This window comes from Carcharhinus amblyrhynchos, unplaced genomic scaffold (assembly GCF_965287045.1).
Source record: "Carcharhinus amblyrhynchos unplaced genomic scaffold, sCarAmb.v2.hapA scaffold_42, whole genome shotgun sequence".
In the NCBI taxonomy this organism is placed as follows: Eukaryota; Metazoa; Chordata; class Chondrichthyes; order Carcharhiniformes; family Carcharhinidae; genus Carcharhinus; species Carcharhinus amblyrhynchos.
Window position 1 is genome coordinate 562,702 of NW_027649783.1, and position 21,461 is coordinate 584,162.

General features: G+C 45.9%; 7 non-coding genes across 7 annotated transcripts; 5 read left to right on the forward strand and 2 right to left on the reverse strand.

The window, feature by feature from the left end:
- The first annotated feature begins 10,028 nt into the window (after positions 1–10,028).
- On the forward strand, positions 10,029–10,119 carry trnar-ucu (transfer RNA arginine (anticodon UCU)). Its single transcript is given in 2 exon segments — positions 10,029–10,065; positions 10,084–10,119. It is a non-coding gene; the product is annotated as a tRNA-Arg (tRNA).
- Positions 10,120–11,303: 1,184 nt separating this feature from the next.
- trnas-uga (transfer RNA serine (anticodon UGA)) lies at positions 11,304–11,385 on the reverse strand. Its single transcript has one exon. It is a non-coding gene; the product is annotated as a tRNA-Ser (tRNA).
- Positions 11,386–11,985: 600 nt separating this feature from the next.
- On the reverse strand, positions 11,986–12,057 carry trnaw-cca (transfer RNA tryptophan (anticodon CCA)). The gene has a single exon. It is a non-coding gene; the product is annotated as a tRNA-Trp (tRNA).
- A 345-nt stretch (positions 12,058–12,402) lies between these two features.
- Positions 12,403–12,484, forward strand: trnas-gcu (transfer RNA serine (anticodon GCU)). Its single transcript has one exon. It is a non-coding gene; the product is annotated as a tRNA-Ser (tRNA).
- Positions 12,485–13,464: 980 nt separating this feature from the next.
- On the forward strand, positions 13,465–13,553 carry trnar-ucu (transfer RNA arginine (anticodon UCU)). The gene is given in 2 exon segments: positions 13,465–13,501; positions 13,518–13,553. It is a non-coding gene; the product is annotated as a tRNA-Arg (tRNA).
- Positions 13,554–17,114: 3,561 nt separating this feature from the next.
- trnas-gcu (transfer RNA serine (anticodon GCU)) lies at positions 17,115–17,196 on the forward strand. Its single transcript has one exon. It is a non-coding gene; the product is annotated as a tRNA-Ser (tRNA).
- A 1,684-nt stretch (positions 17,197–18,880) lies between these two features.
- trnas-aga (transfer RNA serine (anticodon AGA)) lies at positions 18,881–18,962 on the forward strand. The gene has a single exon. It is a non-coding gene; the product is annotated as a tRNA-Ser (tRNA).
- Positions 18,963–21,461: the final 2,499 nt, after the last annotated feature.

A 21,461-nucleotide genomic window follows, 5' to 3' on the forward strand; every position in this document is an offset into this window, starting at 1 on the left:
GAAATGATTTATTTCAGTGGGAAGAAAAGGGAGAGGCATTATGAAAGAAATGATACAATTGTAAAGGCATGTGGGAACAAGGGACCTGTGGTTAAATGTGACACTAATAATTGCTGTTTAGGTGGCAGGTTGAGAGTGTGGTTACTAAGGTATTTGGGATTGTGAGCTTTATACGTAGGGACAGAGCTTACAAGAGCAAACAAGTTATGGGAAACCTGTATAAAACCCTGGTTTGGCCTCAGTTGGAGTGTTGCACTCTGATCTGGACAGCAGTGTTTAGAAAGGGTGTGAAGGCATTAGAGAGGGTGCAATAAATCTCTGGGCACGGGTCCAGGGATGGGGAAGTTCAGTTTAATCGGTAGATTGGAGAATTTGGGTCTTTGGTGAAGAGAAGGTTGAGAGGAGATTTGATTGAGGTGTTCAGGATTGTGGAGGGAATTGGAAGGAGCTGATAGGGAGAAGCTGTCATGTCCCAATCTTTCTCTGTCAGGAAGTGTTCCCCAAACTGAATGAACAGGACATCGTTCCCGGTTACACTTCTCCAGCAATGCTAAATATTCCCAGCATTTGTTTTAATGTGAAACATTTAAGATAATTATACAAACACAATATATTGTTTAGAGTAAAGAAGAAACATTAAAAGTGAAAATTCATGTTGATGTCCCTCTGCGGGGCTTTTAGTCTTTCCAGTGTGGGCCAGTGGTCTGATTAATCCGATGGTGCTTTTCCCAGTCGCCTGTGTAACGTGGCTCGAATCCCAGCCTTCAGTTTTTGAACTGCACAGCGGAGCGTTGAAGGAAGTGTTGGGGCTGAATGGCCTCATCTGTGCTTTAATCCTCCTGCTGTCTGGTGAGCTGATCTGACATCCACCCCAGAGTGGAGTCGCTGCACAGATCGCCTTAAAAATGGTCTCTAAGCTGAGGGAGTGACTGTGAATCTCGTCACCACTTCCATCCTGACTAATTTCCTCCACTTCAAACCGTCCATCAATGTCAGAAGGAGTCAGAACCAGAGTAGGAGACTCCACCAATGATTCAGTCCCATCTTCCACCATTTGAACATCCTGCCTTGCCTCACACCTTCTCTGTTCTCCAGCAGCGGGGATGTTCCAGGGTCTTGGTTACTCGGAATGCCCTGTTCCAGGATTTCCTCGCTCTAAAGCTGATGACTGTTGATGTCTGTCAGCAAGTTGTTGGGAATTGGCTCCTCTTCATCTCCAACCTCAGACCAATCAGGAACTTCCATCTTCCAAGCTTCTAGGGGCTGGTTGAGCTGAAACAACAAGAATTGAGGATTTTGCAGTGTTGTTACATTCCAGCAGATTTCATTAAACACCAACTTTTTCACTTCATTAACAACTGGAGGAATAGCAATGGAATGTATTGGCCCATTTATCCTCACATAGGAGTTGGGACATCATGTTGAAGTCATGTTAAGGCCCCACTAGGAATACTGTGTGCAGTTCTGGTCACCCTATTATAGACAGAATATTATTAAACTAGAAAGACTTCAGAAAAGATTTACTCGGATACTACTGGGACTTGATGGTTTCAGTTATAAGGAGAAACTGAATAGACTGGGATTTTTCCCCTGGAGTGTAGGAGGCTTAGGGGTAATGTTATAGAGGTCTATAAAAGAATGAGGGCCATAGATGAGATAGATAGTCAACATCTTTTCCCAAAGGTCAGGGAGTCTGAAAGTGGAGGGTGTAGGTTTAAGGTGAGAGGAGAGAAACACAAAAGGGTCCAGAGGAGGTGAGTGTTTGGAATGAGCTGTCTGAGGTAGCAGTAGAGGCAGTTACAATTTTGTCTTTTCAAAAGCATTTAGATAGTTACATTGGGTAAGACTGGTATAAGGGGTATTGGGAAAAACTGAGAATATGGAATTGAGATAGAGGATCAGCTGGAGTACTGTGTGCAGTTTTGGGCGCCGCACCTGCGCAAGGATATTTTAGCCCTGGAGGGAGTGCAGAGGAGGTTTACTAGGCTGATACCGGAGTTGAGGGGATTGAGCTATGAGGAGAGGCTGAATAAACTAGGCTTGTACTCGTTAGAGTTTAGAAGAATGAGGGGAGATCTCATTGAGACGTATAAGATGATGAATGGGATGGATAGGATAGAGGTGGAGAGACTCTTCCCGCTCAAAAAAGACAGTAGGACTAGGGGGCACAGCCTCAAGATAAAGGGGGGGCGGTTTAGAACGGAGTTGAGGAGGAACTTCTTCACTGAAAGGGTGGTGAATCTCTGGAATTCTCTGCCCGTTGAAGTGGTGGAGGCTGCCTCGCTAAATATTTTTAAGAAGCGGGTTGATGGGTTCTTGATAAGAGAGGGGATTAAGGGTTATGGGGAGAGGGCGGGAATGTGGAACTGAGCCACAACAGATCAGCCATGATCTTATTGAATGGCGGGGCAGGCTCGAAGGGCTAGATGGCCTACTCCTGCTCCTATTTCTTATGTTCTTATGATCAGCCATGATCACACTGAATGATGGAACAAGCACGATGGGCTGAGTGGCCTCCTCCTCTTCTGAGTTTCTATGTTTTCAGGTTCTGATGAAAGGTCACAGACCTGAAACACTAACTCTGTGCAGCATCTGTTTGCAGAGAGAAACAATCTGCTGAGCTTTCTTTTCTGTTTCATTTCTGATTTCCAGTGTCTGAACTGAACCCAGTCAGAGTCAGCACCTTCAGGAGAGAGAGAGAGGAACCAGTGAGTGTGGAACTGAACCCAGCCAGAGTCAGCACCTTCAGGAGAGAGAGAGAGGAACCAGTGAGTGTGGAACTGAACCCAGCCAGAGTCAGCACCTTCAGGAGAGAGAGAGGAACCAGTGAGTGTGGAACTGAACCCAGCCAGAGTCAGCACCTTCAGGAGAGAGAGAGAGGAACCAGTGAGTGTGGAACTGAACCCAGCCAGAGTCAGCACCTTCAGGAGAGAGAGAGGAACCAGTGAGTGTGGAACTGAACCCAGCCAGAGTCAGCACCTTCAGGAGAGAGAGAGAGGAACCAGTGAGTGTGGAACTGAACCCAGCCAGAGTCAGCACCTTCAGGGGAGAGAGAGAGGAACCAGTGAGTGTGGAACTGAACCCAGCCAGAGTCAGCACCTTCAGGAGAGAGAGAGAGGAACCAGTGAGTGTGGAACTGAACCCAGCCAGAGTCAGCACCTTCAGGAGAGAGAGAGGAACCAGTGAGTGTGGAACTGAACCCAGCCAGAGTCAGCACCTTCAGGAGAGAGAGAGAGGAACCAGTGAGTGTGGAACTGAACCCAGCCAGAGTCAGCACCTTCAGGAGAGAGAGAGAGGAACCAGTGAGTGTGGAACTGAACCCAGCCAGAGTCAGCACCTTCAGGAGAGAGAGGTAACTAATCTAAACCCTGTGTCTAAAAACAGAGGTAGAGAGGAAAGAGGGAACCAATGAGCAGTGAGCCGAATGTCAGTCGTAGGGCAGTTGCTGGAGTCCATTATCAAGTATTTGGAAAGCAGTGTTATAATCAGATAAAGTCAGCATGGATTTACAAAAGGGAAATCATGCTTGAGAAAACTACTGGAATTCTTTGAAGATATAACTACTAGAGTTGACCAGGGAGAACCTGTGGATATGTTTTTTTCAGACATTCAGAAGGCTTTTGACAAGATCTCACATAATGTTTTAAAGGTTAAAGTTTGATTATTAGTGTCACAAGTAGCTTTACATTAACACTGCAATGAAGTTATTGTGAAAATCCCCTAGTCCCACACTCTGCCACCTGTCTGGGTAGACGGAGGGAGAATTTAGTACGGCCAGTGCAACTAAGCAGCACATCTTTTCAGATTGTGGGAGGAAATCGGAGAGAAAACCCACGCAGACACAGGGGGAATGTGCAGACTCCACACAGACAGTGACCCAAGCCGGGAATCGAACCCAGGTCCCTGGTGCTGTGACACAGCAGTGATAACCAGTGTGCTGCCCTTCTACTATGTAAAGTTAAAGTACATGGGATTGTGTGTAGCATCTTGAGATGGATAGAAAGCTGGTTAGCAGACAGGAAAGAAAGAGATGACATAAATGGGTCTTTCTCCAATTGGAAGGCAGTGATTAGTGGGGTACCACAGGGATCTGTGCTAGGACCCCAGCTGTTCATAATATATAATAATGATTTGAACACGGGAACTAAATATTTAATCTCCAAATATGTAGATGATACAATATTGGGTGGGAGGGTGAGCTGTGAGGGGGATGCAGAGATCCTTCAGTCTGATTTGGACAGGCTGAGTGTGTGGGATCTGCATGGCAGATGCAGTATAATGTGGATAAATATGCAGTGATCACTTCATTATCCACTTCAGTAGCAAAAATAGGAAGGCAGATTATTATTTGAATGGGTGTAAATTAAGAGAGCTGGATACTCAGCAAGATCTAGATGTTCTTGTGCATCAGTCAGTAAAATCATGTTGAAGCTGTATAAGACTTTGGTTCGCGTGCATTTGGAGTGTTGTGTATAATTCCGGGTGCCACACTTCCAGAAGGATGTTGATGCATTGGAAAGGGTGCAGAAGAGATTTTCCAGGATGTTGCCTGGTTTGGAGGATATGGACTAGAAAGAAAGGTTGAACAAACTTGGATTGTTTTCTTTGGAGCCTCGGAGGAGCAGGGGGGACCTGAGAGAGGTTTACAAGATTATGACAGGCTTGGATAGAGCGGATTGTCAGAGTCTTTCCCCGAGGGTCAAAGGATCAAATACTCGGGACAAAGGTGAGAGTGAGAGAGGGAAAGTTTAAAAGAGATGTAAGGGGTAAGTTTTTCAGACAGAGAGTGGGGAATGCCTGGAACGTACTGCCGGAGGAAATAGTGGAAGCAGATTCTGTAACAACGTTCAAGAGGCATCTGGATAGATCCATGAATCAGCAGGAACACAGGGATATGGACCACATCGAGGCAAGAAAATATTAGGTGAGAGAGGTGTAATAAGTCTGCAGAGGGAGAAGTTCCTTCACCAAAACTCCTTTATTTACACCTCTAACAGCAGTACACAGAGTGCTAACAGTTTATCTCCGGGGGTGTCAGAGGAACTGGCACTCCCGACTCAGTACAAGGCAAAGACTCCCTGATTGGCCCATCAATTGGATCCTTAAACAGGGAGTTCCTGCTCCAATCGGCCAACCTCAATGGCCTGATTGAAGTCATTACAAGAGGCATCTGCGTCGGCACAGACTGGGTGGGAAGAGGGTCTGTTCCTGGGCTGTACTGTTCTTTGTTCAGTCTCTGAAAGTAAGTGCGGAGATACAGCAGACAAAAAGATGGGAAATGGTATGTTGGCCTTGGGAGCGAGAGGATTTCTGTCTAGGAATAGGGATGTTTTACTGCTGTTGTACAGGGCAATGATGAGGCCACACCTGGAGTATTGTGTGTAGTATTGGTGTCCTTATCTGAGGAAGGATGTCCTTGCTGCAGGGGGAGGGCAGTGAAGTTTCACCAGGTTAATTCCTGGGATGGCCAGTGTGTCGTATGAGGAAAGATGAAGTCAGTTAGGATTATGTTCACTGGAGTTTAGAAGATTGAGAGGGGGCTCATAGGAAGTTATAAAATTCTAACAGGACTGGAAAGGGGAGATTCAGGAAGAATGTTACTGATATCCTTTGTGTAAGGATAAGGGATGAATGTTTAGGACTGAGGTGAGGAGAAATTTCTTCACCAGAGAGGGGTGAATCTGTGGAAATCGCGAATGCAGAAAGAAGTTGAGGCCAAAATGTGTGATGTCATTGATTAGGGGAGGCAGTGGTGTCATGGGCTCGTAACCCAGAGACTCTGGAAATGCTCTAGGAACCTGGGTTCAAAACCCAACAGGGCAGATGATGAAATGTGAATTCAATATGAATCTGCAATGAAAAATCTATTTGTTGCTTGTGATAAAACCCTGTCTGGTTTACTAATGCCCTTTAGGGAAGGAAATCTGCTGGGCAGGAGTGTGTTTGAATTGTCAAGTCTAGAGATAACAAAAGTGTGGATGAGGGTTTCAGGTACGGGTGAGTTGAGGTATTACAAACAACGTGTGATGTTACACAGCTGGAAATCGGTGATCTTGGTGAAGGAACAGATATGTGGTCAGAAACTCATTTCCGAGTCTGATGAGGTGCCAAGAATGAGGGTTTGTTTCAACCTTGGACAGTAACCAGTGGGAGAGATGGAGTCAGTGACTGGGAACAGAATTTGTGGTGGGAACATTGGTCTTCTGAATATTTAATTGGGGGAATTCTCTGCTTAACCAGTGTTAGAAGTTGGAGAAGGAGTCTAATAATTTAATGACAGTGGAGAGAGTGCAGAGGAGGTTTACTAGGCTGACGCCGGAGTTGAGGGGGTTGAACTATGAGGAGAGGCTGAATAAACTAGGCCTGTACTCGTTAGAGTTTAGAAGAATGAGGGGAGATCTCATTGAGACGTATAAGATGATGAATGGGATGGATCGGATAGAGGTGGAGAGACTCTTCCAACTCAAAAAGGACAGTAGGACTAGGGGGCACAGCCTCAAGATAAAGGGGGGGGGGGCGCACAGTTTAGAACGGAGTTGAGGAGGAACTTCTTCATTCAAAGGGTGGTGAACCTCTGGAATTCTCTGCCCGTAGAAGTGTTGGAGGCTGCCTCGCTAAATATTTTTAAGACGCGGGTTGATGGGTTTTTGATAAGTGAAGGGATTAAGGGTCATGGGGAGAGGGCAGGAATGTGGAACTGAGCCACGACAAATCAGCCATGATCTTATTGAATGGCGGGGCAGGCTCGAAGGGCTAGATGGCCTACTCCTGCTCCTATTTCTTATGTTCTTATGATTGGTTGTGAGAGATGGGGTGGAGCTGGGTGTTATCAGCATACATGTGAAAACTAACACTGTGCTTTCAGATAATGTCACTGAGGGGTAAGGTGTAGATGAAAAATAGGAGGGAGCCAAAGATAGATCCCAGGGCGATTTGGGTGGGAATAGATCAGGAGTGGGAAGAGAAACCATTGCAGGTGATATTCTGTATATGATCAGAAAGATAAGGATGGAACCAGGTGAGTGCAGTCTTACCCAGCTGAATGTCCACGCCTTTGACATGGTTGACTGCACCATCCTGCTCCAATACCTTCCCACTGTCAGGTCAGTGTGCACAGCAGATGAAGATGTTAATGTACCTGACATCCGAGGAAAACTGATGATGAATAAAGGGCTGGGCCTCGTAAATGAGTGTAGAGAAGGCTGGAATTCTCAATCATCTTCATCTCGAGCAGCAGCTCCTCCATCTCAATGTGTGTGGTGAGATCAGGCCATTCTGCTCAGTCAGGAACACCCAGACTGACTGTAAGAGAGAGAGAGGCTGGAATTAGAACCAAACAATAAGGGAGATCCACTTAGAGTAACCAAGGCCCACCCCCAAAAGACAGGAAGATCACAGCATCTAACCACAGCCTCTGCAAAGTGAGGTGCTGTAACACCCAGTGTGACACTGAGCCCCACCCAAATCACAGGAAGATCCCAGTTTCTGGGCTGATTTGGTCTGATTCCACCAGGTTTGCAGCATGAAGACTGGGGAACTGCAGCAACACAGTAAAAAGTCTGACAACACCAGGTTTTAGTCCAACCTTAGTCCAACACCAACTAAAACCTGGTGTTGTCAGACTTTTTACTGTGTTTGCGCCAGTCCAACGCCGGCATACCCACATCAGAACTGCAGCAATACATGTTTACACAGGAAGCTGCCATTGGAAAGACTAAGCTGCGGATTTATAGAATCCACAGGGCAGAAGGCGATCATTCGGCCCATCGAGTCTGCACCAACCACAATCCCACCCAAGTCCTATCTCCATAATCCCATGCATTTACCCTGGCTGGTGCCCCTGGAAACGACAAGGGGCAATTTAGCCCGGCCAATCCACCCAACCCGCACATCTTTGGGCTGTGGGAGGATCCCGGAGGAAACCCACGGGGAGACCGTGCAAACTCCCCACAGTCAGTGACCCAAACCGGGAATCGAACCCGGCTCCCTGGCGCTGTGAGGCAGCGGTGAGAACCACTGTGCCACCGGGCCGCCCCATTTCCAGCCGGGCGGGACGGGATTCCCGCTCCCAAAACCCTTCCCCCATCCGGAGCCCCGCCGCGGGCTCAGGATCCGGGCCCGGGGACTGACGCCACTGGCGGGACATTCGCTGCCGCTCCGCGCGGTGTCTGATTGGCCCAGGGGAAATCCCCGCCCACGGCCTGTGACCGGCAGCTGGGAAACCAATCGGGAATCGCCGCATCAACGTTATCCAATGGCCGCGCTGCGCTCGTTGAGTGACAGCTACTCGATCCAATTCGAGAGCTCCATAGTCTGAAGGGCGAGACCATTGAAAATGATGCTGCCAATTGTAACCAATCGCAGACCGCGTTGCTACACACGCCCTCTATGTGATTGACATCTTCTTTAGCCAATCGGAATGCACTGACCATACGGAATGCGCCGCGACTGCGCGACTCGCGCAGCGTCACTCCCAGCCCAACGTCATTGCGTCATTCAATTCGATCCGGAGCTGAAACCAATGAGAAATCAAGCCGCGGGAGACGGAAAGAATCCTTAAAGTGGAACCGCACAGATAATTATAGTTGTACAATTATAATTCGCTGGTGGCAGTTAATGCGGACAAAGGACTGCCGAAAGTCACAGAATGCAAAATGTGGACCCCCCGGAATTAGGAATTAGGAATTAAATTAAGCGGACAGGCGACAAAAATGAACGAGAGGAAAGTAAACTGGAATCAGGGGAGTTTAGAGAGGGAATTCCAGAGCTGAGACCCAGAGAGCTGAAAGAACTATAATCGCTGCTGAAGTGAACCAAATCAGAGATGCTCACGAAGGCAGAATCAGAGCTCAGATATCTCAGAGAATTGTTTGGCTGGAGATGACGAAAGGCAGGAAGAGCTGAGGACATGGAGGGATTTGGAATCATGTATGTGAATATTAAAATTGAGACATTAATTAACCACGAGTCAGTGTTTGTCACTGAGCACAGGGTTGATGTATTAAGGGTATTTGGAGTGAGCTCTCATTTAATGATTAGAAATAAATTAGCAGCTTCCTGGACGCAGCAGCACAATAAATCGGATCAGAAGTGAACTACATGGCCCCTCAAGCCTGCTGCTCCATTCAATGGGATCATGCTTTCGATTCCCAAACCACAGAATCGTTACAATGCAGTAACAGTCCATTCGGCCCATCAGGTTTGCACTACATTATTGAAGCTGCACGCCATCTAATCCCACTCTCCCTCCTCATCACCCCAGAGACCAGGGTTTGGTCCTGGCCTTTTGCTGACTGCAGATTTTGCACATTCTCCCCCAGAGATTCCTCTAGTTGCTTTGGTTTGTTCCCATGGTTCAAAGATGTGAAGGTTAGATGGATTGGCCATGTTAAATGTTCCTTTAGTTTCCAAAGATGTGTACAATAGGCACTGAATCGGTTCAATATCGGTTCAATTCACTGAATCGGTGGCGACTAGAATAACAATGCAGATTATCAATCTGAATTATTCAAAATCATGGAATGGAGCATCCATTGTGAATGAAAGGAAACTTTAAACTGTGCAGCTGTGCTGTGCTTCAGGAGCTGGTTTTACACAAATCTCCATTCTTCAAAAATGTTGCCTCACCTGCTGAGCATTTCCAGCATTTTCTGTTTGTGTTTCAGGTTTGCAGCTTCCAGCTTTGTGTTGTGTTCTGTGCAAATGTTTTACAGGGAACAGGTTCTGATCAGCCCTGTGACAAATGGAGTAGAATGTGTCTCCCGGCTTATCAAACCTTTGAGATTTGACTCCAAGCTACACAGGAGAATGAGGAAGAGAGGGAGGGTCATTCTGTGATGGACACATTTCCTGTATAAAGGTGTATATTTCCAAGCTCTCTCAACAGAAATAAGATGTTCCAACACAAGTTGCAATCAATGAAGTTCTTCTTAACAGCTGTTGATGTTTAAACTTTGAGATTGTTGAACTTACCAATAGTTTCCACATTGTCAAAAATCCATATATGGACAAGTAATTTCTTTGCGCATGGCTCTGTGGCGCAATGGAAAGCGCGTTAGACTTCTAAATACTGGCAAATTAGCCATTCAAAGGTTGTGGGTTCGAGTCCCACCAGAGTCGGATTTTTGATCAGATTCGAAGCAGTTTGCTGCTTCATTGATGTGATTCAGCTTCGGCACCGACATTTCCTGCTCTGCCATCTCTCCATGCTGTTTTTGTTAACCCGGCTCCCAGGGAAACCACTGACTCGAGAATAAATGGCCAAGCCCGGGGGCTTTCTTAAAGTTTGATACAACGTTCACTGTTTGGGTTAGAAATAGTAACATCTTTCTCAATTCGATATTTCACTTCTTTTGGAAGACAAAAAAGGTTAAAGAACATGCAACAGCAATTTATAAATCAATAAATAAATATCAGTGCCCTGCAATGTAGGGGTGTTATTCTGATGTGTCTGCTGCTCTTGTCCTTCCAGGCTGTCGTAGTCATGGGTTTGGAAGGTGCTGGAAAAGTAGCCTTGCTGAGTTGCTGCATCGTGTAGATGGTGCACACTGCTGTCATTGTGTGTCGGGAGTGGAGGGAGTGAATTATTATGCGTGGGACGTGAATGAAGTGGGATGCTTTGTCCTGGATGGTGCTACCCTTCTATCGCTCTGTGTGTGTCCTGATCATCTCTTACTGCTTTTCTGTGTGTTTTTCTCTGCCTGTTACATTCGAGCTGATGTTAAGTGTTACTGTCCATCCAGGGTGCGCCTCCCAACACGTGGGTTTTGTTTGAAATAAAAATACAATGAATAGTTTCTTCTCTCCCGCGCAACAGGGATAGGCAGGAAGTGGTAACCTTGGGGGCAGAGTGGCGCAGCAGAAGCTGGACCCATAACCCAGAGGTCGATGGATCAAAACCATCATCTGTTATCATGTTCTCATAGATAATCCTATAGTACAGAAAGAGGCCATTCGGTCCATCGAGTCTGCACCGACCACAATCCCACCCAGGCCCTACCCCCATATCCCTACATATTTTACCCACTAATCCCTCTAACCTACTCATCTCAGGACAATTTTTAGCACAGCCAATCAACCGAACCCGCACAACTTTGGACTGTGGGAGGAAACTCACGCAGACACGAGGAGAATGTGCAAACTCCACACAGACAGTGACCCAAGCCGGGAATCGAGCCCAGGTCCCTGGAGCTGTGAAGCAGCAGTAATAACCACTGCGCTACCCCAAAACTAACAGTTACAATTTTTGTTTAGTGGTTCCCCCAGTAAACAAATTGCAACTTCTAAACAGTACATACCAGACTCCCTACAAGCAGGGCTCGAACCTGCGCGGGGAAGCCCTATTGGATTTCAAGTCCAACACCTTAACTACTCGGCCATCGCAGCTGCTTGGGGAGCTCTCACTAACATCAAATAGTAACATTCGGCTGCTGCCCAAAGGCAAGTCTGAGTTTTCTCGACAGTAAATTTGTTTCATCATCTTGATTTTCATTAACGGGGAACACAGCACATTTATCCCAGGTTCACAGTAAGTAATCTCACTAAAACAGGTTAAAGCCCAGCACGTTTATTTGGCAGCATGAACTTTCGGAGAGTTCCCCTTTTATCAAATAAGTGTTCAGCTCAGTTGGCTGGGTAGTTTATTCAGCCAAAAGCTCGGGATTAATTCCTGTATCGGTTGAGATTGTTTTTAGCCTTGCTCCTCTCCTGAGGTGTGAAATATCCTGTTAAATCACCACCAGTCAGCTCTCTCTCTTTTGATGACCCACAGAAACATCTGAGAGTGTGGGCCTTGCTTTAACTTTGCAAGAAATGAACACCTCACAATTCTGACATATTGTTTCAGATATAAAACTGTGCAATAATAATCTGAGCATGCGAACCGGAAGCATCCCTAAAATATTATTTCTACCATCGTTTTGAAATCTGTCATTTCGGGGACAATTAACTTTACCCAGATACAAAATCCGACCCAGAAAAGTTTCATGAGCCTGACGTGATTTGAACACGCAACCTTCTGATCTGGAGTCAGACGCGCTACCGTTGCGCCACAGGCTCACACTGCTTCCTGCTTTTTACATCCGGGTTACGTTCGGCCAATTCAAAACCAGACAGGGCCCAGGGAATGGAACTGTCTCCCTCTTTACTTTCTGTGGTTAGACATGGAATGGAAGAGTAACAGCGAACCGAGATTAAGGAGTAAACAGCAACACAACATTATCCTGCGGGAGAAACATGTTGTTTGTTACGGGTGTTAAAACACAAGAGCTGGTTTGGTGAGAAGTCAAAAGAGAAAACGCTGGAAAATCTCAGCGGGTCTGGCAGCATCCGCAAGGAGAGAAAAGGGCTGACATTTCGAGTCCAGATGACCCTTTGTCAAAGTTTGGTGCCAAATTATTCCATGACAAGGTGGCCGAGTGGTTAAGGCGATGGACTGCTAATCCATTGTGCTCTGCACGCGTGGGTTCAAATCCCATCCTCGTCGGTGATGTATTTACTCTGACCCTTAAACTGATGGCGTGTTTTAAGGTTCGCAGAACCGAGATGAAGTTTGGACACACAGGCTTGAGGGGTGAATGTTACAGAGCAATTCCACATTCCCAGAATTCTCATCCTCGGAGAAACCCGAATCAAGTCAGGTTACCAGCTTTGGACAGGAGTTCACCACCCTGCAAAAATGTGGTTTCGGAATCTCCAAAGCAGACGCCAGGGGCAAGATTTTATCTTTCCAGAATCGGCAGGTCAGCCATGAAAATTAGTGCTGTATTAACGGGATTGGCCATGCTACATAGCCCCTTAGTGTCAGGGGGATTAGCATGGTAAACATGTGGGGTCACGGGGATACAGCCTGGATGGGATTGTTGTCAGTACAGGCTTGATGGGCCGAATGTCGTCCTTTTACACTGAGGGCCCTCTCTGAAGTTCCAGGCGGCAGTTTTATTTCTCTGAGAAGATTGACACACCAGTTCCTAATTTCTTCACATTTTATCCCAAAAGCGGACTCAGATGAGATTCGGACCCACAACCTTTGACCATCTCACAAGACAATGACTTGCTGTCTAACATGTCAGTACCAACTGCCACAAAAGGTCCACAGCAGACACCATTTCCCTGGCCCTTGAATCCTGGAACACCTAGATAACAAGGACACCTAAGTCAGACCCCTATTTATTGACTACAGCTCAGCCTTCAACACTATTATTCCCACAAAAGTCCTCTCCAAACTCTGTGGCCTAGGCATCGGCACCTCCCTCTGTGGCTGGATCTTGAACATCTGAATTCACAGACTTACCTTGAATGGATTATCTCGCATTAAGTTGATCTTTCTCTACGCCCTAGTTATGTCTGTTACACCATATTCTTAACTGTTCTTGATGTTTAAACTATGAGATTGTTCAACTTACGAATAGTTTCGACATTGTCAAAAATCCATATATGGACAAGGAAAGTAAACTCCCAGCACGTGGCTCTGTGGCGCAACGGAAAGCGCGTTAGACTTCTAAATAATTAAATTAGCCATTCAAAGGTTGTGGGTTCGAATCCCACCAGAGTCGGATTTTGGATCAGATTCGTAGTAAACAGTTTGCTGCCTCATTGATGTGATTCACCTTCGGCACCGACATTTCCTGCTCTGCCATCTCTCCATGCTGTTTCTGTTAACCCGGCTCCCAGGGAAACCACTGACTCGAGAATAAATCACAAACCCCGGTTTAATACAACATTGACTGTTTGGGTTAGAAATAGTAACATCATTTTCAATTCGAGATTTCACTCCTTTTGGAAGATAAAAAAAGGTTTAAGAACACACACACAACAACAGCAATTTATAAATCAATAAATAAATATCAGTGCTCTGCAATGTAGGGGTGTTATTCTGATGTGTCTGCTGCGCTTGTCCTTCCAGGCTGTCGTAGTCATGGGTTTGGAAGGTGCTGGAAAAGTAGCCTTGCTGAGTTGCTGCATCGTGTAGATGGTGCACACTGCTGTCATTGTGTGGAGGAAGTGATTTTCTATGCGTGGGAAGCGAATGAAGTGGGATGCTTTGTCCTGGATGGTGCTAACCTTCTGCAGTTCTGTTCAATCTATATTGATCCAGGCAAATTAACGCAGGAAACCAAGTGATCTGGTTTACTCCCACAGTCCAAAGATGAGCAAGTTGGGTGGATTGGCCATGCTGGATTGCCCCTTGGTTCCCCAAGGTGTTTGTATAGGGAGATTACCGGGGTGGATGTGTGGCACCGCGGGGATAGGTCCAGTGTGCGATTCTCTGTTGGAGAGTCGGTATAAACTCGATGGGCAGAATGGTTTCCTTCAGCACTGTTGGGATTGTGTGACTCTAAGGCCATTCGACTGTGTTAGAAATTCCCTGAGGAAAAAAATGGAAAGCTGTATTTATGCATTTACAGCATTAGATTTATTGCAGATTTTTTTTCTGCAAATGGTGAAAATACCCGGATCGTGTAAATAGTAGAGATATTTGTGGGGAGTCTCGAAATATATTTTATCTCTGTAGATCATCCACTGTAAAGGGAAAGCCAATACTGATTAGCAAGGATGGGATATTGTGACTTGTACAATTGCACTGATCACTTGAAAGGCCTCAAAGTTCTCGCTGCGATTTGAAATCGGGATCTCCTGTTTACTGGGTTTGTGCATTGCTCTGTTTGCTCAAGTCAACACAGACCCAATTCCCGCTCTACCTGTTCCTTGCCCGAAGGTGCTAAGATTGAGAGATCTGAGCAATGTGAACTCTGCAATTGAAGGGTTACATCCTGGCGATAGGGATATTTCTCCACAGCTGCTTTCGGAGCTGCTGAATATTTCCAGCATTTCCTCTTTCTGATTTTGTGCTTTCATTGCAGGAGTTCATTTACCGACAACCCAAATCTTGTCTCTCGGACGCAGCACCAGACAGAGCTTTTCTGTGATCTTCACACAGACAAGTTCACTTTTCACTTCCCGGCTTTAAAACCGTCTGTTTTCACACTGAGCACCCTGCGGCATTGCCTTCAAACCTCACCCCACCCTCCACCCCCACACCAGAGTCTCAGTGGTACAAGTGTATCTGAGGAATTCACAAAGACAAGGTATCACAGTGTTTATGAGGGAACATAAAGGACTAATTCATGATCAAACAGATTGATCATGTGAGAGTCTCTCTCTCTCTCTCTCTCTCTCTCTCTCACACACACACACACACACACACACACACACCACCACTACCACAATGGCAGATGGAGAAATTTGACATCAATGAAGATATTTGGAATTAAAAGTCCAATTCCCTCGCCCGTTAACTGAAATCCACTATTTCTTCCAAACAGCTTTCTCAGAATTACTTTCCTTGTAACTTTGTTCATTTAATTCTCACTTATCTCATTTTTTTTTTCGGTCAGAACTGTTCCACAATGTATGTTTGATCTGGATAAATTGTTAATGTTCCAAACGAGGACAAAATGCTTTGCATCAATCGGCTAATTGAAATTCTGTGGCAGGAATTCTAATCTCCTCAGGAAGAGGTTTAATGCTGAGCTGAATGAACTGTTTTTGTTTACAGGGATGAAAGGTGATGTCCCTGGGCTGGTAATCCAGAGGCCCGCGCTAATCTTTGGGAACACGGAGTAAATCCCACCACGGCAGCTGGTGAAATTCAAATTCACTGATTTAACACATAGGCACATGGATAGAAAACAGAAACAGGAGGAGGCCATTCGGCCCAAACAACGCTGGAATTGAAAGCAAGCCTCAGAAATGGCGGCCTTGAAATTTCCGTCGATTTTTTCCCACAGAAAACATCTTCACAGAACAACAGAGAACATTTCACACAAAAGAAAAAAAAACTTCTGCTCAAGACGGATGATATTTACAAACCGGGAACACATTTACACAACAGGGAAGAATTTGTCAGAACCACAGTGAAGATCTGTCAACAGGAGAGTCACAGTTCCAAACAGAGAGAACAGTTACACAGCAGAGAGCACAGTTACACAACACAACATACATTTCAAAACAGGGCCTATCTTTGTGTAACAGAAAGTCCCTTTTCATTCTTAATCAGTTTCTCCATCTCAGTGTCTTGCCGGTTTGCTCGAATATTTTCTGTCTCTCATTGTGAGTGTCTCCTAATAGTTTTTTACTGCTTTTCTGTGTGTTTTTTCTCTGTCTGTTACATTCGGGGTGATGTTAAGTGTTATTATCCAGCCAGGGTGAGCTTCCCAGGGTTTTGTTTGTAACAAAAAGAGACAGTGAATAGATTCCTGGCTCGCGGGCAGCAGTAATAAGCAGGGAGGGGTAGACTCTGGGAGCAGAGTGGCGCAGCGGAAGCGTGCTGGGCCCATAACCCAGAGGTCGATGGATAGAAACCGTCTTCTCCTATCACCTACTCACTCCATCAAATAGAAACAGCGATGTTCTTAGTTTTCATTAATGAGTAGCCCAGAGCATTTGTCTCCATTGACTGGACAGTTTATTCAGCCAACAGCGCGGGATCAATTCCCGGTTCAGTTGAGATTGATCATGAAGGCTCCGCATTCTCAGTCTTGCTCCTCTCCTGAGGTGTGAATCCTTTGGTTCAATCACAGCCAGTCAGCTCTCCCCATTGATGGCTCCCAGAAACAACTGGGACTGTGAACCTTGCTCGAACTGTACCGACACTGGACAAATCATATCCCTCACACATTGTTCAAATAGAGAAGTTTATTAAAAATAACTAAGCATGAGAATCGGGTCATCCCTAAAATTTCATTTCTATCCCAGATTTGGAATTTGTCATTTCAGGAACAATCGCAAACAACCAAAATCCAAAGAGCGACACAGAAAAGCTCCGTGATTCGGACACACAGCCCTCTACTGGGAGGTCAGACTCTCTCCTGTTGCTCCACAAACTCACAACACTTGCTCTGTTTTACATCAGGGTCATGTTCGGTGAATTCAAAACCAAACCGGGAGCAGAGAGGTGAACTGTCTCTCTCTTTACTTTCTCTGGATTTACATCAAATGGAAAAGTAACAACGAATCAAGAGAAAGCAGAAAGGCAGCGTTATCCTGCGGGAGAAATGTGTTCTTTGTTACGGATGTTAAAACACAAGAGGTGGTTTGGGGAACAGGCGCTGTATGACGAGGTGGCCGAGTGGTTAAGGCGGTGGACTGCTAATCCATTGTGCTCTGCACGCGTGGGTTCGAATCCCATCCTCGTCGGTGGTGTATTTGTTCTGTCTCCTTATTACCGGTGAACTGATGATTCGCTCAGTGTTTTGAGGATCACGGAACCAAGATGAAGTTTGGACACACAGGTTTGAGGGGTGAATGTTCCAGAACAATTCCACTCTCCCATATTTCTAATCCCATGAGAAACTGGAGCTGACGGTCGATTCGAATCAGGACCCCCGTTTTGGACAGGAGTTTGCCACCAGGTAAACACGTGGTTTCAGAAGATCCAAAGCAGACTCCAGCTTCATTTGCGGCCCGAATGGCAGATTTTGTCTTTCCAGAATCGGCAGCTCAGCCATGAAAATTAGCGCCGTATTAGCGGGATTGGCCATGCTAAATAGTCCCTCAGTGTCAGGGGGATTAGCACGGTAAATATGTGGGGTTATGAGGATACAGGCTGGGTGGGATTGTTGTCGGTGCAGGACCGACGGAAGTTCCGTAATTAAAACTAATGCAAATAACGATTACTTCCTCAGAGCGGGCGATGGTGGTATTGTGGTGAGTTTACCTGCCTTCCAAACTGTTGACTCGGGTCCGATTCCCGGCTATTGCATTGATAATTTATTTAGAACCTGATCGCGGCCTCTTGGACTTTAAACGGAGTGAACAAAAAACAGAGGCAGGCGCGCTGGAGTTGTTTCAGAGTAACTGAGACAGGCACATGAGTGGGTTGGAGATGGGAGGATATAGGAAATTGTTTTAAATAAGGTTCATTAGCATTGGGACGACCCTGGTAATGGAAAAGGATATGGGATGATAATAATGTTTTTTCTCTTTTCATTCACAGTTTTAAGTCGGTCCGCCTCGTGTCCAACGAGGGGCATACACGCGATGGGTCGTACTGGGGCTGCTCTTGGATGTTCGGGATTGGCCTAGTGCTTCATGTCGTTAGTGTGTGCCTAAACTGGACCAGATACTGGGCAAGACGACAGCTCAGTGACTATCACTGATTGCTGTGCAGACACATGGATTTGGGCCAGTGTCTGTGGGAGTTTGCACATTCTCCCCGTCCTTGAGTGGGTTTTCTCCGGGTGCTCCGGTTTCCTCCCACACCCCAAAGATGTGCTGTTAGGCTGATTGGCAGTAATAAATTCTCCCTAAGTTAGTTTCCCTCAATGTGGATGGCCGTAAAAACAATAGATAAGGGTCATGGGAAGAGAGGTGGACTGCTCGTATTAAAATGGCGGCGCGGGCTCGTTGGGCCGAAGGGCCTGTTTCCGGGGCTGTTTTTGTTCTTTGTTCTTAAAATAAGAGCTGCTTAAGCGTTGTGAGCGATGGTGGTATAGTGGTGAGTATAGCTGCCTTCCAAACAGTTGACCCAGGTTCATATTCCCGGTCATCGCATTGATAATTTATTTACAACTTTATCCACTCCCTCCTGTGTTTTCAACCGAGTGGACAAAACCAGGGCGAGCGCAACAGTTTACGATAATGAAATAAAATAGAGATTTGTCTTTTTCTTTTTATTCGGAACTAATTTGTTTGTAATGAAAAATTACTGAGATACAAAAACAAGTCTCTGACCTGGTAAGTGAGTTCTCCGTCAGATACAAAGATACAAAAGTAAAGGAACAAATTTCAGCTCACACACTGAGCTCTGTACAATAACGGTGCCTGATGAAGTTAGTATGAACGCTACTGAGGTGATTATATTAGTTGAACAACCCGTGGAGCTGCGATGGCCGAGTGGTTAAGGCGTTGGATTAGAAATCCAATGGGGTTTCCCCGCGGAGGTTCGAGTCCTGCTCGCAGCGATTATCATTGAAAGTGTTTGCTTCCGGCAGCGCCAGAGCCGGGACTCCTACTGGGCTTTTTGGTGCCAAGTATGTGGATCACCATCATGCTTTCAACTCCATGGCTCCGGGCCGAGTGCAGGAAGGTGAGCTTGAAGAGGACACCTGGGTGCCCTCGGGCTGACATGGACAAGATAAGCCGAATGATTCAGTGCTGTTCCATGAGGGAAATCATAATGTGAGCAGATTGAAAAACAACAGCATCAGGAGCGCAAGGTCTCATTTCAGAGAAAGATTCTTATGGAATGGCACACAGAACATGAGAAATAAATTTCATCAGAATACACTGAATGATCATTTCAAAATGCTGCTTGGATGATATGACATCGTGTTCATTCAAACACATTGCTGCAAGCTGGTCATTATTGGGCGTTAGGAACTCCTGGTTATAGCAGATTGGGAATGGAAGGAGCAGCTTCACATCTGCACATTGACAGGTCAAACTGTGTCTCAGATTGACAGCTCCCAGGACAGGTTTTCCTCTCCTCTCGCTCTGTGCTGTGGATTCTCGGGGATTAGTTGGAGTTTCCCAGCTCAGTAACTGTGAAAGCCTCTGAGGCCGGCGATGCTCACAGTGTCTGTTCCCCAGATTCAGGGGGCTGCAGCCAATCAGAGCTGTGCCTGGGTTAACCCAGAGCTGGTTCAAATGGTGATATTGTTCACAAACTGAATTCTATTTGATCAGATGTAGAGACAGATTGTGTGCACTCAGTCACTAAACAACAAGATCCCACCTTCATATAGAGTTGATGAGTGGGGATGGAGGGATAGAATGAGTTGGAGCAGTGAGACACAGACGGCCAGACAATGCCTCAGTGACAGAAATCCTTGTAAATTCCGGCTTTATCCAGAGAGATTCTCTTGGAGAAGCAGAAGCTGCAGTCTCAGCTCTCATAAGAACATAAGAACTAGGAGCAGGAATAGGCTCCCCCTTCAAAACCATCATGGCTGATCTTTTTGTGGTCTCAGTTCCATTTACCCACCCGCTCACCCTTAATTCCGTTTTTGTTCAAAAATTTATCTATTCTTGCCTTAAAAACATTTAGTGAGGTAGCCTCAACTGCTTCACTGGATACAGAATTCCTCAGATTCACAACCCTTTGTGTCGAAAAGTTCCTCCTCAGCTCAGTCCTAAATCCGCTTCCCCTTATTTTGAGGCTACCCTGCACCACCTCCCCGCTCCTCCACCGGCCCCACCCGCCCAGTTCTAGTTTCACCCGCCAATGGAAACAACTTCCCTCCTTCTATCTTATCTATTCCCTTCATTATTTTATATGGTTCGATAAGATTCCCCCTCATTCTTCTGAACTCCAATGAGCATACCTCCAGTCTATTCAGTTTCTCCTCATACGCCAACACTCTCATCTATGGAATCAACCTAGTGAGTCTCCTCTGCACTCCCTCCAGTGCAAGTATATCCTTTCTCAAGTACACGTTACCCCACAGCACCTGCAAACCAACTCCTTGAGATTCCTGCACAAGGATACCCAGGTCCCTTTGCAGAGCAGCATGCTGCAATGTTTTCCTATTTAAATAATAGTCCATTTTGCTGTTATTCCTACCAAAATGGATGATATCAGATTTACCAACATCGTACTCAATCTGCCAGACCCTTGCCCACTCACTTAGATTATCTATATCTCTTTGCAGACTTTCAGCATCCTCTGCACACTTTGCTCTTCCATCCATCTTAGTGTCATCTGTGAATTTTGACATATTCACAGTACTCCGACTCATATTGTAGCAGAGACACATTATTAATCCCACACTCAGAAACAATGCTGCATTTTGACAGAAGAGATGGGGAGAGGCAAGAAAAAAAAATGGTCCAGTTCTAAACAGTGTGCAAGCTCAGAGGGGCCTGAGGTTCAGAGAGATCTTTGAGTGTGAGATGACATTTTGAACATGTCGTTCGGAAAGCGGATTGGATCCTTGGCTTCATAAGTGGAGGCGATGTTTCTGCATAGAATCTCTGCATTGGAAAAGGAAGCCATTTGGCCCATCGAGTCTACAACTTTCTGAAAGAACATCTTTGGTACAATTTTACCTGGCTAATCCCCAGAACCTATACATCCTGGGACACTGAGGGACAATTTAACATGGCCAATGCACCTAACCAGCATGCGATTGGAATGTGGGAGGAAACTGGAGCACCCAGAGGAAACACATGTAGGCACAAGGAGAACGGGCAAACTCCATACACCCAAGGCCCGAATCAAACACGGGCACCAGTGCTAACCACTGTGCCGCTTTGCCACCCTATTTAATAAAAATATGCTTCATTGTTTTATATTTTGTTTTGCCTTAATTGCTCGTGGCTGGATTCAGGGACAGATATTGAGGATTTGAGGTAAGATGTGGAGGCACGCGATCGCTGACAGACTTTCCGACTGAAATCTTGTATTTATAGAAACCGTTATCTTGAAACCTAACTTTGGGACTCAGCAGGGGAATTGGGTG